This window comes from Gymnodraco acuticeps, unplaced genomic scaffold, assembly GCF_902827175.1.
Source record: "Gymnodraco acuticeps unplaced genomic scaffold, fGymAcu1.1, whole genome shotgun sequence".
Classification (NCBI taxonomy): domain Eukaryota; kingdom Metazoa; phylum Chordata; class Actinopteri; order Perciformes; family Bathydraconidae; genus Gymnodraco; species Gymnodraco acuticeps.
Window position 1 is genome coordinate 6817458 of NW_022990295.1, and position 14677 is coordinate 6832134.

A 14677-nucleotide genomic window follows, 5' to 3' on the forward strand; every position below is an offset into this window, starting at 1 on the left:
GTTGAGCCACTTTGTCCTGATGACTTTCAGCCAGACGAACTCTGCTGTCGGCCTCGTGCTTCTCGGGTCCCCCTTTTGGCGCCAGCGACCTGTGTGGAGAAATCTGATACAACTCCCTCAAGCCTACGCTCAGCTGTTTTGACCCACTTGGAGCCTCTTGGTGGGGTGTCTTGAAACAACAGCCGTCTGTGAACAGGTTTTCCAAATTAATTGTAGACCTCCTATCTGCCAGTGCAGCTTCAGAATCTTAATACTTGGATTGTGCCAACTAAATAAACCTAAATAAAACATCTTTAGGTGAACTAAATAACATATTTCAATAGCTCTGAATTTCTGACAAGCATCCGTGTTTATTTTTAAATGAAATCCTATTTAAAATCCAAATATAATATGAACTGCTAATGTTTCTGGTAAAGAAACACACTAATGTTATGGATTCAAAAACAACCAAAATCACAATGCTAACAAAGTGAATGATTTCCTGGTGATACTGCTTCTACCTGTCAGTGCTTAGATATTATCACGCTGAAAAAATGAATACAGAATTCCAACAAACTGTCATCAAATGTCTTTCTATTATAAATGTAGATGAAATGTATATCCCCATAATGACCTAAACAATAAAGTCTATGGCTTTTACTCCTTTACCAGGCTAGTTGCATGATGTTGTCTAAATTAAATTCTGTCTCAATACACTACTATGTTTTAGCTTTAACTGTAATATGTTCTTTCTACATTTCAAACCTCAGTTACTCTAATGTCTGTTAAAATATTACAAAATTGTTTAATTATCACAGGTCAACTTCTTCGGTTTCACAGTAGCCCCTTGGCCACTGCTTCTTTGTTACCTGTTATAATTCAAATCAATATTTAGAAACATCTCAACATTCATCAAACAGTATCTTATCTCCAGATATGGAGCAGGTTAATTACATTCAATGCTCAATCCTTAAAAGAAAAATTTAAATTGTGAATTTTACAGATTTATACATTATACTCACTCCCCCTTTTTACACATGAAATCATGTGTAACAAAACCCTGTAATGGGAGGGGAACAAAAACTGTCAGGTAATTGGTTAGGGACATAACCAACATTATTTTCAATTTGACATCATTATCATTATTTCCACAGTGAACACTTCAGTGAAAAGAAGTGTTCCTCTCCGTCCTTCAGGCCTAAAAGAAACAGAATCTTCAGATTTTAATTTTACATTTGCAAACCACCAACTCATGTGAGAGTAAAATATCACATGTGCGGTTTCCCCTTTTTGTGGAATTTTTAGGAAACCTCTCGTTTCCCTTGGAGCTCCAAAATAATATGTTAGTCCAAAAACATGCTTGGTTAGTTATTGTTTTAGAATCATGCAGTTACACTGATCACATGCCGGCATACATTCACACTCACACTGTCTGGTTGTCATGTCAAGTTTGGTCAGGTTCACCCCAGAGTCAGTCATCCACAGTGCCTTGTCAAGTGACACTGTCGGTCAGGGTCAAAGGTCAGTTGGTCTCCGTCTTTTTTGGCCATGTGTCGTGCTCTGCAGAGACTTTGACATTTCAGCATAGGCCAGTATCCTTTGTCTACAAAAATATGTCACGATTTCAACTATAATTTTCAAGATGATTCTCACTTGTCATTGGGACTTCTGCCTCCCACTTTTCCTGAAACTTGGTACAAAACTCACTTCCTTCGAGTACCACTACTACTGCAATCCAATTACACCTAATTAGTATTAAAATGTCTAATGATCTATTTCAGAAACTTGTGTACAATAACTATTATCTTGAGTCAAAACATTACTAGGATCTGTGTCGCTCTGCATTTCATAGCTCATTATAATTCTGGTCTACTTAAAAAACAATGATAAACTCTTTAGCAGTGTGTGGAACCTTGGGTGTCCGAACATGCAACAATTACTCCCTCCTTTATCAAGGATTTAAAACCGAAGTCCTATGGTAATAACTATGCCACAATGGTGAAATCAACACTTTAGATTGGAATTTAATATGTGGCTTGGCACTAGCCATTAATACAAACAAAGATTTGTCCTATAGAGTGGTTCCTAAAACTATCCTTTTAATGGTGATCAATATTGTAACCAATGAGATCACTACTTTATTCACACGTGAATAAAAATCTCTTAAAGAATGATTTGTTAACATGATGAAAATATTGAAGAATATGGTTCTACTCTGTCAGTGTGTTTTAGGATGATTATCATTTTACTTTAATAGTTTCCTCTTTACTGCTATTTTTAATTTACCAAATGATTAATAAATCTTTCTGTCTTTACGTATTTATGAAGTCAATTCAAGTTATTTAAATGTGCGTTTTGTGAATAAGTGTGTTTATGTGTAACTCACTCATTCCCGTTCTCCTTTCCTCCTCCCCTGGTTTTCTCAAGCCGTGACCCCGGCCTCCTCACTTCTAATCGACCATGCCAACTCCTCTGATTCTGTCTTCTCTTCAGTCCATCAGCTGTTGAATCCATCCGCTGTAACTTTTGTAGGCAGCCATTGGCCCAGTCACATCTGCAGCCCCATCATGCCACTGTTGTTGCACTCCTCCTTTACAGTCTCTCTGCTGTTTTTATGGAGGGCGGATTCTGCTCTCATGTCTATTGTGCCAAATCTCGCGGCGCAGTTTGGAACTTCATGTCCTGTTTGAGGGACCGATGAGAGTTTGCCTCTTTGTCAGCATGCTGGTTTGGTTCTGGATGCCTCAGGTCGTTGTTGGTTCAGCTCTGGTTCTCTGTCTGTACGATGGAGAAGGAGGAGTCTCCTGTTGGGTTAGGTCTCGTTGTCTGCTTGGAGGGTCGGGATCAAAGCCTTTCTAACTCAGAGGGGGAGTCCAGGTCCCGGTACACATTACCTATAAGAAGTCTAGCCCACTGATGTTAAATAAATCCAACCCTTTCCACTCTGTCTCTTTCTAATCATACTATCTGTCTTAGTTGTTAAATGCCATCTAAACAACATAATTAATGTCTACTTATGATATTACAAAAACTCACTCCAAAAATTGTTTCATCCATTGTTACATATTTACCCAACACAACTCTGAAATACCTACATGTTTCCAGCATCACATATTCCACACACTATGAAAGAACATCTCCATATCTTCTCTCATTTTAAATCCCACTGTTACTTCGAACAATAGTAAACCTGCAGGGCACACCAATCGGATCACAGTAATGAAATTTGAATCAAGTGTAGGCCTATGTCTACTTTCTGAACATTTATTTATATTGTCTAAATTCCTTGTCTATGATGTGCAAACAGTTCGAGTGTAAAATGTGTTTTGCACAATGTATTTACACTCTACAGATTCTTGAGTTTACTCATCTCCTGGTGCTGTCGTTGTAAAAAATGTTCAATCCCTTATTGTTTTGTACCAGTTTTCCAAAATCAGTTATAATTAATATACTGGGAACGTGCTTCCCGTCTTCAATACCGGCCAGCAATGTAATGATTAAACTCTAAGCTCGCAGAAGTTTCAAGGGTGTGATACCCCCTTTCAGCCACTAGATGGCAGCAGCAGAAGTTTCCAGACAAAGGGTAACGCTCTCCCTCGATTTAATATATAACAGACCTCTGGCTTTAAGCTTTTAGCATTGGTCTGTTATTTAAACCCCAGTTTTAAACGGCGACTCGATCTGATATATCGAGTTTCCAGGTTTTGTCGTGCAGGAATCAAACCTCGCATTCAAACAAACTGCACCATCTCCACGCCACTCAGGAATAAACTACCTGCAGATCCACGCCAAACTGCTCTATTTTACGTCACGCAGGACTTTCGTCTACCTGTCGATCAACGTTTACGTTTTGTATATAACTTTCCTAACATAGTAAAATATGCATTGTATATTCCATTTAAACTATAAAAACACTGTGAAACGCCTACAGACAATCCTAAAGTTTTAGCGTATCCAATTACAGACAAGCGACTTTCATCGTCTGCTTACCTTATTTGCAAAGTTGCAGAGTCCTGCTGATTGTCTGAGAGGTTTGAAAGCGTCTGAATTCTTCCTCAGCTTCGTTATATCTACACGTCGGGGTCACCATTTTGTTGGAGATTTGGAGGGATAACTGGTCCGCTTTTCAAATCTCCGCGCGTTCCTATGAAGCTGGTTATAATACAGGAAGGAATCCATATCTACAAAGTAACCGTTAACAATAATCTACTTTAATGGCAATATGACAATGCAATACAATCATTACAATACAACATGATATATTACAGTTATATTGTAATGCTTAAGGAGTAATGCCGGCTTACTCCTGCACTGGTTCGCATACTGCAGAGCTACTTTCACCCGAGGGCAGCATGTGAAGAAGAGGCCGAACGCCAGGGATCCACCGGATATATACCAGAGTAAGAAGGAGGGGTTTGGTGTTAGGTCAGCTGGTCATCTTTTCAGGTCATCTCATTGGGAGACGCAACGCTGGCCAGCAGGAAACCAAACAGGCTCACTTTCCAACAAAAGGTCTCAAGGCCTGCATACCTACACCTCCCCCACAGAGCAATAAAACCCTGTTTACTCCAACCAGCCCAGAATGTTTATAGCCATTTGTAGTCCTTACATTTATGAAAGGATAAAACAGAGAAATCAATATAAAACACAAACACAGGTATTGTTTGAACAGTATTCACTTAACTGCTACTATTGATAACCACCAGAGAAACCCAAGGGACCTCTCTTAATATCACAAACACGGTAGCTAGATCTAAGTTGAATGCAAATCAGGACATGCTCTCACCTTCCCCCATCTTCCTTTGTCCTCAAAAACACATGTCAACAGGCCCCAAATCCAGCTCACAGTTTTACCCAAATTATTCTCATTTTAAGCTTATCCACAGTTTGCTAACATGAATAAATACAAATATAACTCTACAATCTGCAAACGGAACGCTCTGAGGGGGCAAACGGCTCTGTGTGTACGCCCTATACCAGGGGTCGGCAACAGGCGGACCGCGATCCGGACGCCGACCTATACGGACCTATAATCAATACATTAATAGGGGATTTCAATTTTGACGGGGTTATTCTATTTTAACAGCCACCGACAGGGGGCGAAGGAGAGGAGTGAGCGATACAGGGAGAGAAACACAGAAGAGATGAGAGCGTGGCAGAGAGAAGCGGAGAGGAAAGTGAGTGAAGAGAAGAGTTAGCGATACAGGGAGAGAAGACGGAGAGGAGAGTAAACAGGCGTGTTAGCGGCAGACAGGGAGAGACAAATAATTACACATGGCGCTCTCCAAGAAGAGGAAAGTGGACAGTGAGAACGGAGCATTTAACCCTGAGTGGACGGACTCATTCATGTTCATCCTGCCCACTGGGAGCACAGAACCAGTGTGTCTCATTTGTTCAGAAACCGAGGCGCTCATTAAAAGTGAAACGCCACTATGAGACAAAACACAAAGTGTTTGACCAAACATTCCCTCTCAAGTCAGAACTGAGGTCACAAAAAATAAGCAGTTTCAGAGCCCAATATGATCAGTCGACCAAGATCAAACTTAAAACTACATATCGTTCCAGGCTAACCAATGAGCACCTGCATGTGTGTACGAGAATGGCCCTGACACCATTTCAGCCCAGATTTAAACTCCTGGCAGGACAAGCTCGAGCTCCCCCACGTCTCCTGCTCAGAGATCAGCTGTTGGGCTGTCAGAAGAGGGGGAGGAAAAGAGAGGCTCCGTTTATTATTCTTATATTATTATATAGAGTCGTTATAAATTTGTTTATCAAGTGACATGTAATGTTTTAAAACTCAATAAATAACAAAGAAGACCTCTGACCGGCACTTTTCTAATTTTGTCCGGAAGATTTAAACTTTAACAGACATGTTGACCGGCGAAATTTTTTTTAATGGAAACTGCCGCATGGTTCCCTCGTCCCTTGGAAGAGGCGGAGATGTGGGTGTTTTTCATCTGCTGCTGGACCATCGGAGAGAGATTCACAGCAGGAGCACACGCCGTCCACCCCATGCGTCCACCGTGGAGAATAAACAGAAGGGCAACCATGCTCCGGGGTCTTCTTCGCTGCTTTTAGTGTATTTTGTGGAGGCAGCAGCACCACTTACAGGCCCGGCATTTGTACTACAGCGGGTCGAGCGGTCTCGTGTGAACGGACACGTTAATTGAGCCGAATGCGTGTGAATCAGTCTATGGTGTGAACGGAAGACTTTTCTTAAAATGAATTCAAACGTACCCGTTTCGTCCTGGCGTAAATGGGGCCTAAATGTACTCTTTTGAAGTAGGGTGTGAACATGTACTCCTCAACCCTCTTGGCACTTCGCACCCATGCTAGAAAACACACAGTGTGAGTTAAGCCCCGGCCACACGAGGACGATAAAGCAAACGGACCCCAATCGTTATCAAAAAAGTCTTCCATCCACACCATAGATCCACACGCAACAAGCACCAGAAACGTGTCCGTTCACACGAGACCGCTCGAAAGCGCTGGAGACTAGTGATGTGTCGGTCGCGAACGAGCCAGCTCAAAGAGCCGGCTCTTTTAAGTGAACGACGGGAGCCGGCTCGCACCCGCGAACGAGCCGTCTTTTTGTTGTTGTTGTTAAGTAATACAAGACATGATGATGATGATGATGATGATGATAATAATAATAAATGATATTTATATAGCGCCTTTCAAGGGACCCAAGGTCGCTGTACATGGTGGACAAACAAAACAAACAGACAATCAACGGGCAAACCAAATAAATAAATAAAGGAAGCCAGGGGACCAGAAAAGGGTGTGTTTTTAGTGATAATTTGAAGATGTCCAGGGAGGCAGCATTACGGATCTCGGCAGGAAGTGCATTCCAGAGGGTGGGGGGCCGCAACACTGAATGCCCTGTCACCAGTTCGGAGGCGAGAGCGTGGGATGGAGAGCAGGCCTGTGTCTGAGGACCGCAGACTCCGAGAAGGGGTGTAGGGATGGAGGAGGTCCGATAAGTACTCGGGGGCGAGGGTATGGAGGGACTTGTACGTGAGGATGAGTGTTTTGTATTGAATCCGGGACCTGACCGGCAGCCAATGTAGGTGGATGAGGGTGGGGGTGATATGGTGCCATGGCTTGGTGTGGGTACATAGGGCGACTGTGGCTGCGAGGGAGTGCGGTCGTCTTTCAACCAAAAGGTTGTGGGTTCGATCCCAGCCCGTGCAGCTAACATGTCGATGTATCCTTGGGCAAGATACTTAACCCTGAGTTGCTCCCGATGGCATGGCCAACGGTGTGTGAATGTGTGTGAATGTTAGGTCCTAGAGCAAGTGGTACTGCTCTGTATGAATGGGTGTGAATGGGTGAATGACATGTACTATGTAAAGCGCTTTGAGGGGTCGTAAAGACTGGATAAAGCGCTATATAAGTACAGTCCATTTACCATTTATTTTCACTATCTTATTTATTTATGATTATCCTTAGGCTCAGCAAAGATTTGATGTCAGATGCTGCTGTCTTTTTTTCTATAGTTAATAGTTACTGAAATAGAGCCCTGCTGTTTTGTCACGGCCCTTTCTTTAAATATAATTTTAAAATGTCCATACAGTAGCCCCTTTTTTTAAATGTCTGCTTAAGTTTTTATAGGTGTTGCTATCTGCTTTGTGTAGCGTGGTTCTACAAGCAAGTCAGTGCATTCATTGGGTGGTATCAGAGAGTTAGGGTCTGTAAATGCAATGAAAACAATTGGCCACAGCAAATCATTTATATTAAACATGTCATTTTTACTTTTGAATACTTCAGTACAAAGGATGTATTGAATAATTTAAGTGATATATGTGTACACATATAAATCATTCATTAGTCAAAACAGGGCTACATTTGATGTAATTATAAAAGGTATAATATGTGGTAAACTGAAGAGCCGTTTGGGAGCCGAAAGAGCCGGCTCTTCTTGGTGAGCCGAGCCAAAATATCCGGCTCACAAAGAAGAGCCGGAATTCCCATCACTACTGGAGACGTTGTAGTAGTACATATGCCAGGCCTGTAATGGCGCGTTTCCACTGCAGCGGGTAGCTCGCTTTAAGCGTGCCGAGCCGTGCAGGGCCCGTTTTTGGTTGCGTTTCCACTTGGCCTAGTACCGGCTAGCGGGTCCTAATTCACAGTTTTTCTGGCCCCATAAAATCGTAGTTCTAGGGCCAGGAACAACCAGGCTGAGTCGGGCTGAGCATGCATTGCTAAACTGGGAGGGCCAGGGAGGGCCAGGCCCTCCCATTTGACATTCCTGCCCTCCCCCAATAAACACGTTTTTTATTATTTATAAAAATTAAAAAATATATATATTTTATTTTTTTAATTATTAATAAACTGTGAACTTTTATGCTACGATGTATGTGATGTCAGAACAAACAAAAAAAATCGCAGGCTACGTCAAATAAATGCATGTGTCTGTGATTTGTGATTCGTCCCCATTTAGACCAATCACAGCGTCACACTCTGCCGCCTATTCTGGATTTGTTTATTGTGCATTCTGTAGACTCTCATTTCTGTTTGCATTACAAAATGGACATCAGAAATTGGCTCAAAAGGTCTAAGGATTTATTAAAACGAAATAGCGATGAAAGAACTGCAGCCGATGGTGCTGCTGGCGACCCTGCACCTGCCGTTGCAGCAGCACGCCTTAATGTCACAAGCTTGACCTCGACAAACCCCGGGGTTGAGTTAGCGATGATCTTGGGGTTAATAAACCCAAGCAGGTGAAGCTGGATCATTATCCAGGGAGATTGTTTTCAGGAAAGAAGCGCACTTTTGCCGCTGCATGGTACACAACAGACCATGGCTTGAATATTCGTTAAAAGCAGACGCAGCCTTTTGTTTCCCCTGTAGACAGTTTAAAGTGAATACGTCTTCATCTGATGCGGCTTTTACTGTCAAAGGTTTTTGCGACTGGAAACACGCATTACAGACTGATAAAGGACTGCTAAGGCATGCCGCATCAAAAGAACACATTTCATGTGAGAGTTTGTGGAGAGAGAGACAGATACGCGAGGAAACAAATAAGGAAATTAGTACTTTGGTGCAGATCAGCTGGCACGGAGCCGTTATTACGTGTCAGCTGTCGTTTATATTATAGCTTTTTTAGCTGTCAACCTTGCTCGTGATTTACCAGTGTCTGTGCTGCCACGCACACAATGTTTCAAAGTGGTTGCTATGTTGCCCTTTATTTGTGTATGTTTGCGATAAGTGTGCGTCTTTACGCAATGCTGTTGGCCTTGCTGTTTGATATATATTGTGCCGCAGGCCCGCAGCACGTGACGGTTTTGTGTGCCCTCCCATGAAAATCATAGGCCCTCCCTTTAGATTTGTTCTGGCGCCGGGTCTGGCTACAACTACAACAAGATGAACATATTTGACCGTGATTTAATTGTAATACACGTTTCAAAATGATGCTGAAGTAACAACATACTGATACCGGTTAGTAAAAACCATGAATTAATGCTTTGACAAGTCTGCAGACAGATGGCAGGCGAAAAACCCTTTTTTTAAATGCGTGTTTTCTAAATGGAGCTTGGCTAAGCTAACGTTATATATGCTCCGACCGTCCACACTCAAAACAACGGCCTATACAGACATAAATAAACCAGCGACTGTATTCGCCATGACACAGGCAGTCTGTGGTTTGTACTTGTTTAACTTTTGTCTAGTTTCTGAACAGATATGAAGAGCTGTGAGCTCTGAGTGCTAAGAGCTAACGGCTGTGTTGTTTTTCTGGGGCTCTCATTGAAGATGACGTTACAGCTCCGCCTACACTGCGTTACTATAGTAACTACCCCAGTTCCTAAACTGTCATGGAAGCGCAGCATTAAAGTGAGCTGGGCCTAATAAGGCCTAACCAAACCGAGCGAGGCCTGCAGTGGAAACGCGCCATAAGTGGCGCTGTAGTCCTGCCACAAAAGCAGCGAAGAAGACTTCCCGCGCATAGTTGCCATGGTTGCCCTTCTGTTTATTCTCCGCTGTTGATGCTCTGGCTCTTTTTCTCCCTCCCCGTAGCAAGCGTTTGCTCCTGCTGTAAATGAAGTCTCTCCGGTAGTCCACCAGCAGATGAAATATACCCACCCCTCCGCCTCTTCCAAGGGACGAGGGGACCGTGCGGCAGAGTTTCAGTTAGATTTTTTCGCCAGTCAACATGTCCGTTAAAGTTTAAATCTTCCGGACAAAATTAGAAAAGTTCCGGTCAGAGGTCTTCTTTGTTATTTATTGAGCTTTAAAACAAATAAATAACGACTCTATATAATAAAATAAGAATAAAAAACGGAGCCTCTCTTCTGACAGCCCAGCAGCTGATCTCTGAGCAGGAGAGGTGGGGAGAGGCGGGGCTATTGCTTCAATGTTATCAGGAAAGGATCGTATAGGCGTAAACTCTGAGCCGTTTGCCCCCAGAGCGTCGTAGTAACACATGTCAAACAGGCCCTTCATGTCAGCCTCCAGGGAGTTGGGAGTCCCAAACTCCTCACTGAGTTGCACCAGCACATCCACGTTCTGCAGCCTGGTATCCTCCGCCCCTCCCACCCCAAACTCCCCAGTGTACAAGTAGTGAAGTAGGGCAGAGAACAAGGGCACATCAATGCCAGTGGTCTCAATGTACGAGTGTTTTGTTTGCAGATCTACCCACCTACCCTACCCACCTGATAGAGAACTGTAGTGGATACGACCGTTATCGTTCTCGTGTGGCTGCAGCTTTAAGCCCCGGCCACACGAGGACGATAGCGGTCGTATCTGCTACAGTTCACTATCAGATGGGCGGTTAGGCCACACGAGGCCAACAGGGAAACGCAGATAACGATAACGGGTCCCAAGGTGGGTAGATCTGCGGATGAAATGCTCTGGGGGGCCAAACGGCTCCTTGTCTACGCCCTATAACGATCATTTCCTGATAACGATGACGCAATAGCCCCAGTGTTTCGAGCCAGGTCCCGGTATCTCGCAGGACAGTGCACCCAGCAGGAGCTTCCAGCTAGATTTGATCGATATGGACATAAACGCAAGTGAAGTCTAATCAGACAGGAGAGGAGACACGCAGCTCTGTATGATAACCTGCAGCTGTGCTGTGATGGAGCGATGAGCGGAACAAAACATACACTTCAAGTTAGATCATCACCCTTAGCTATTTGAATTACCTCTCAAACTACCTAAACTAGTTATAAATATGTTTATTTTTACTGTCGGGTCACTCATTACTGGATCAGCCAGCTGCATGAGACCACGGATACTGACGGGCTGTCAGGAGAGTGGGAGGAAAAGAGAGGCTCCATCCTCCGTGTATTATTCTTATATTATTATATAGTCATTATTCATTTGTTTCAAAGCTCAATAAATAACAAAGAAGACCTTTTGACCGGCACTTTTCTAATTTTGTCTGGAAGATTTTAACTTTAACGGACATGTTTACCGGCGAAACCCCACCTCTGCTGCTAAATCCAGTGCGGAGAATAAACAGAAGGGCAACCATGCATGCGTGAGAAGTCTTCTTCGCTGCTTTTGGTGTATTTTGTGGCAGAAGTACAGCGCCACTTACAGGCCCGCCATATGTAGTACAGCGTCTCCAGCGGTTCGAGGTTTCTGGTGCCTATTGCGTGTGGACGGAAGACTTTTTTGATAACGATTTCGGTTCGTTTCCGTTATCGTCCTCGTGTGGCTGCAGCCTAATTGTGCCTGAGAGCTCATAAAGCAAGCCATTGCCTCACACAACTGATCCATTAGAAAGAAACTTGTCTACTTTGCCCTGCCATATGGATTTTATGAAGTATTATGAGAGGCAGATATCCAGAGAAATGTGTGTCCAAAGTGGGTGGTTAACCAAAATCACATTAAGTATGCTGCTGTCAGAGTTTAAAATAACTTCCATCCAAAAAATACCAGCATTGCAGTATTGCTCTTCTTAGTTTTGTTGTTAGTGTGGGGGGTGATGTGATTCTGATAAGGCTGCTGGCTATCAGAGCTGATAGGAGTAAATCTGGTATCATGACGTTTGGTCCCTGTGGCCAGCTGTTGACTGTTGGATTGTAACATTTTTCTACTGAAGGACATGACAGCTACAGTCTGAGACCTTTACATTTTGTTTCAATATCAGCAGTGTTGATGTCATTCAATGCCCTCCAAATTTGTTAAAGAGAGCCTCCCTGCCATCTCCCAACTCATTGCCACCATCATTAACTCCTCCCTTAGATCTGGATCAGTTCCCCCCCTCTTTCAAACTGGCTGCTGTCACACCCATTCTTACAAGACCTGGACTCACACCTAACATGTCCAACTTCCGGCCCATCTCAAATCTCCCCTTTCTGTCAAAAATACTTGAACGTGTCATTGCCTCACAACTAAAATCCCACCTCAGCTCCAATGACCTCTTCGAGCCATTTCAATCCGGTTTCCGATCAAAACACAGCACAGAAACAGCTCTTCTGAAAATCACAAACGACCTCCTCCTCTCCTCTGACTCCGGCAACCTGAACATCCTCATCCTCCTCGACCTCACCGCAGCATTCAACACCATCAACCACGCCATCCTGCTGTCTCTCCTCGAATCATCACTCAACATCACCGACACTGCACTCTCCTGGCTGACATCCTACCTCACCGACAGACATCAGTTTATCAACATCAACAACGGCACCTCCTCCACTGCTCCTCTGTCCCAAGGCGTCCCCCAGGGTTCGGTGCTTGGCCCCCTCCTCTTCATCCTCTACATGCTCCCCCTTGGCAAAATAATTAGTCACCACAACCTTCAATTTCACTGCTACGCCGATGACATCCAACTTTATATCTCAACAAAAACCATCACCCCCACAACACACTCCACTCTCACCAACTGTCTCTCAGAAATAAAAGCATGGATGCAAACAAACTATCTCCAACTGAACAGTGCCAAATCAGACATCATTGGCCCCCCATCCCGTATCAAAGACATCCAGAATTTCAACTTCACCATTGACAGCCACAGCTCAAATTCAACCACCACATCAATCACATCACCAGGACCGCCTTTTTCCACCTCAAAAACATTGCCCGTCTCCGCCCATCACTCTCCTCCTCTGCTGCTGAAACCCTGATTCATGCATTCATCACTTCACGACTTGACTACTGCAATAGCATCCTCTACGGCAGTGTTTCTCAAACTTTTTCATACCAAGGACCACTTAACCAATAAAAAAACACTCGCGGACCACCTAACTCCACAAATATAAAAAAACACATGGTTTTTCTAGAACAGATTACAAATCGCCTGAAAATGGTACAAACAGGTTGCAACATGTGTGACAAAGGTGTTGCCCTGGGCTATATCATGCAATCGAAAGTGAAACTTAAGCTCGCTCCATTGCGGAGATATTCCCGCGAGAGTGCGGAAACTTAAATTTATTTATTTATTTCAAATTTGAAATGTTACCAATATACTCACGGACCACTAGGGGGCGCTCACGGACCACCAGTGGTCCGCGGACCACACTTTGAGAAGCACTGCTCTACGGCATACCATTCAACCTCCTCAATAAACTCCAACATATCCTGAACTCTGCTGCCCGCCTCCTCACCCACACCCGCTCCACATCACTCCCGTCCTCCAGAACCTCCACTGGCTCCCCGTCCGTCAAAGAATCAACTTCAAGGTCCTCCTCATTACTCACAAAGTCCTCAACAATCAGGCCCCCCCCTACCTCACAGACCTGCTGCACCACCACACCCCTTCCCGCTGCCTCCGCTCATCAGAAGCCAACCTCCTATCCATCCATTCCCCACCCCGCATCAATCACCGGACCTGGGGGGACAGAGCCTTCTCCGTCGCTGACCTCACCACCTTCAAAAAACCTTCAATCTGGCTTTGAATGTGTGATTGTTTTCGTATTATTTGACTTTAACTTTAACTATATATTTATTTGTTGTTCCTTTCTTTTCTCTTCACTATATCTGTAAAGCGTCTTTGAGCACCTGTAAAAGCGCTAACAAATTAAATCTATTATTATTATTCCCAGAGAACATTGCTGTACTACAACAGCTAGTCTGCCTGCATGTGCTAAAAAGGGTCACATTCAGGTTGTTCATTCTGTGAGTTTGTTACTTGTTTGCACTCGAGTGTATGAGGTCACTCTGTACTTCTTATATTTGTAAGTAGTGCTCTTGATTGGTTGTTATACATCACTGTTCATCATGGGCATGTTAGGAGACTAACTCCTAAATTATCAATCTTTGGAGTCTTTTTCATTTATGGTCCTTAAATCTTTCCCTGCTGCCCTCTGTGCCAGACGGTTTGGGGAACTGCTTCAGAGATTAATTAAAATAAATCTGTCGTGAACAAAAATCATTATTTATTTCACTTTCTAAATAACTTTGGCTCCGAGGTTTATGTAGAACGTTTCTCTGAAGTGAAAGTAAAGCCAAATTATCCCTGTAGCCTCTGAGACCCATGTGGTTTACTCTGAACTGTTATTTGCTGGGGTGAGCTGACCTATGCCACAGATGATTCACACTGTTAGAATGATTTCTATTTGGGTCACACTGATGGATGCTGAGAGAAGGGCAGGAAGAGAGAGGATCTCCTTGGCAGAGTTTCCTCTGAAGTACGAGTTCTGTCTCGCATGCCAAAGACGACTGCCGTTTAGTGTAATTGATTGGGCTGAAGTATGCGAATGGACGGAAGTTCATCGAGGAGTACAAAGCAGGACAAAGTCTTCTATGAGCT

General features: G+C 43.6%; 1 protein-coding gene across 1 annotated transcript in view; it reads left to right on the forward strand.

Moving 5' to 3' along the window:
* Positions 1-14677, forward strand: part of btbd7 (BTB (POZ) domain containing 7) — a 37131-nt gene that overhangs the window by 8197 nt on the left and 14257 nt on the right. The window lies entirely within an intron of this gene.